This window comes from Gorilla gorilla, chromosome 1, assembly GCF_029281585.2.
Source record: "Gorilla gorilla gorilla isolate KB3781 chromosome 1, NHGRI_mGorGor1-v2.1_pri, whole genome shotgun sequence".
NCBI classification, from domain to species: Eukaryota; Metazoa; Chordata; class Mammalia; order Primates; family Hominidae; genus Gorilla; species Gorilla gorilla.
Window position 1 is genome coordinate 115,991,932 of NC_073224.2, and position 3,913 is coordinate 115,995,844.

The following is a 3,913-nucleotide window of genomic DNA, read 5'->3' on the forward strand; positions in this document are numbered from 1 at the left end:
AAGGACTGGGGAGAAGAAAGGCAAACACGATGGGTTAAAAACTGGTGAAATCAAATAGGTTTAATCAGGACTGAGGGATGTCAGTAACTGAAATTCTTAACTTACTGTTGTGAAAAATGTGATCACTCCCCACAGCACTTTAGGATCCTTCACCACAAAAACAAGGTTCGAGGTGCCTGAACTCAGAGCTGAAAACATTGCCAGTAGCTCAGACTCTGATAAGAGTGAGGTAGATTGTGGCCAGCGTGCCAGGTAACCGTCTGCAGTTGCAATAACAGAATTAGAAGGTGGGGGTGTCATGGAATCTTAGGAGCCCTGCATTCCAATTGCCCAGGCTTTGCTGAAACACAGGCACCCTAGTCTCACCTGAGGGTCACCACCAATGGGGATCATTCCTTCAGCATTCACTCTCAGTATTCGTGTACCCTTGTGACAATGCCACAGACCCGTGTCTTTCCCAGTACATCTAAGCATATTCCTCACTGTTTATCTCTTGTCTGTACAACATCATCAAGGCAGAAACAGTTTCCCAACAGGTTATATTTTCTTAATGGTAGTCATGAAGTCACCCCACCTGCTCTCAGTTAAAACAGAGCTTAAGGCTTTTCCACAGGTGTAAGATATCAAACTTTTAGCCTGCCCTGATATCCTCTGGGTCTTCTGCAGTTTTTTCTGTATCCACTAGAAAGTGGATGAATAATTCATTTTTTTAAAATGTTTTCTTTCCTGTCTCAGTATTCTTGCTGCTGCATCCCATTGTTAGGTTGATTTCTTCTTTCTTACTGGGGCACCTTCTTGGGTTTTCGTTACATTCTAGGCCAGTTTGACATCCGTACGTCCAAAGCTCTTCCTCTATGTGGGTTGATTTGTTTTTTAATGTCACTGAGCACTACATTTTATACTTGTCACTTATAGATGTCATTCTAGTGCCACAAGACCTCTTTTCAAGGTATCAAGTGATCAAAGTCATTTATATAGAGGTCTCCTGAAAACATGTGTGACCATCTATCTTGGGAAGTTTTGTAAACCTGATGCTATTTTGTTGTTTCCATTTTGTTTTCCCATATACTGAAAAGAACAGGGCCACGAGCAGTTCTTATGGAATATGGTTTGATATATATTTTGTTGAGATGACCTAACACCATTGATTTTGGGTTGCATTCCACTAACAGAACATGGCAAGATCAAGGTTATGGTCAGGGTTGGTTGGTGATCCTCAGTGTTGCTGTGCAGTAGAAGGTGAGTTTGAGGTGAGAGGAACAAGTAGGAAAGAGTGATCCCCTAAACCACCTCTTTGCTTTCTCAGTTTTCATCCCCACCTAGGTTTTGTGAGCCTGGAACTTGAGAGACTGTTCTGCAGCCCAGGTCTCCTAAGATTGGCTGCTGGACTTGCCTGAGTTGAGGGTGCAGTGGGTTGATGCTCTGAGATGTATCAAAAGCTTTAAGTCAATGTATTTTCTAGGGTCTGGAAGACCTGACATTCTGTGTCAGAATGAAAATCTGTCAAGTTTCTAAATGAAAAAACTGCAGGTTCACAAAGTGACATGGGTTACTTGAGGTCACAAAGGGATGAGTTTTCAGCACAGCCAATAAAAGCAATCACAATAATTATTCAGTAATTATTCATAGGATCCATACAATCCAGTAAGTATTCACATATTTAGTAATTATTCATCGACCAATTCGTACAAGGCATTTTGCTCAAAACTGTGTTTATATTTGGACATTGTATCTTCATCATAATCCTTAAGGTAATGCTATTATCCATAAGTAACAATTAAGAAACCTGAAGATGAGGGATAGTTAATCATGTATTTGGCCATATTTCCATTTTTTGGTTTTTGTGATGCTGGAAGAATGACCAGAATGAGTCACGGGAAGAGTATTCATTCCTGTATTATTTTCCAGGACAGAGGTGTGCCCTTCTAGAGTACTGGGACCAAAATTCAGAAGTGTCTGAAACCTTGCTTTAACAGTATGGGAAATAACCTCTATCACTTGGAATTTCCCTGGAACTTTGGAATATACAAGAGAAGTATGAGACGTGGGTCTTCCCTTGGCTGTGTTTAATTCACTCTTCTGTGGAATACCAATGATTCTCACTAAGACTTTTGCCTTTTTATAACCACAATGTATGTCTTATGGAGAAGATTTTACACTTTGATATGAGCAATGGTTTAGGTTTTATGCCCTGGACTTCATATTTTTCTGATTTCTGTTTTGAGATTAAATTCTCATGTAAATAGAAAAATACTTATTATTTCTCATCAGGCCAAGTTTGTCATCAGCTTGAGTTTTTGAAGATGAAGCACAAACTTTTGATTTTATCTTTGTCCCCATCAGCGCCACTCATTGTCTCTCCATATGACCTGGACTTGCCCCTGCATTTACCTTCGTCCTGCTGAGCCATCTCCATGCACTGTCCAATTCCATCGGTGATTCAGGGTCCTCCCAAGGCTCCCTGAAATGTGCACAGGGATCAGGACGTCAGACACATTCCAGACACAAAGGCAACCCATACTGTAGAGTGAGCAGCTGTGTTCCCACTTCCCTAATGTTCCAGTGATGTCCTCAAACTGAAGGGAACACTTTCCCTTTTTAAGGGTCTGTTCTTCATGTCTCAATGCCTCTGATCTAGTGAACACAACTGTCCTGAAACTGAAAGAACCTGCTAAATTTCGGGTTTCTGGTTCGGTGGCTAGAATAGGTTTATAAGACTTCCTTACTTATCTATGACTGCTGAAGTTTGAATTCTTAGCAGTATGATTCCTTTTCTTGTAAGCTGAGCAGCTTAGGAAAGATTGGCCATGTTGCTGTGCAAAAAGAGGTAAATTTAATTTCTACTCAAAGCATGCTTGAATTTGAAACTAGGGCTTCCACTCTTCCAAAGTTGGACTGTCACTACCTCAGGCATGTGTCCCAAAGGGCTCATGTCTCTGTTGTACTCAAAGTTCAAATGGAGCCCAGCAAGCCAGATCTCCTTTACTTCTAGGTTCCCTCAACAGTTTCTCCTCTGCTTTAGAGACTGCCTTGAAAATATTCTTGTCCTGCTGTTGTGTTTTGGCTTTGGAATGATGTGATGCAGCTCAATGGGTCCTACCCCCAAGTTGATCAGAGTAAGAAACAGCTGGGAAAGTCAGTGCAAATACAAGTTCATCGTCCTCCTTGCAGGGATTCTGATTCAGAGGGCTCAGGTGGGGCCTGGAATGTGTTTGTTAACATGACTCAGATGTGCAGTCAGTTTGGGGACCCGCTGATACCATCGACCTTATAGTTTATGGGATGATTCTTTCTGTTTTGCTGAGGAAGAAACTGAGGCATAGAGAGTCTGTAACTTACCCAAGTTCCCCTTGCTGTAAGTCCTGGAGCCGGATCTCAGGTGGAGCAGCCTCTTCCCCATCCCCTTCCCACATTTTCCATTTCAGCTGGGTCAATTCTTTCCAAGTACGTGTTTCTCTCCCCTATAAGTCATTTCTGAAAAAAGGAGAACTGGAATTTAACTTTTTTCATCTAATACATTTCCTCACAACATGCTGCCAGCGTCATATTCTGGCCTCTTACTATTAAAGTGAGATGCCTTTTTTTTTTTTTTTTTTTGAGACAGGGTCTTGTTCTGTCACCCAGGCTGGAGTGCAGTGGTGATTATAGATCACTGCAACCTTGAACTCCTAGGCTCAAGCGATCCTCCTGCCTCAGCTTTCCAAGTAGTTGGAACTCTAGGCACACACCACCATTTCTGGCTAATTTTTTATTTTTCATGGAGACAAAGTCTTGCTATGTTGCTCAGGCTGGTTTTGAACTTCTGGCCTCAAGCGATCCTCCCACCTAGGCCTCCAAAAGTGCTGGGATTACAGGAGTAAACCACTGAGCCTGGCCCTGAAATGCTTTTTTTTTTTTTTAATGAAAATACAAG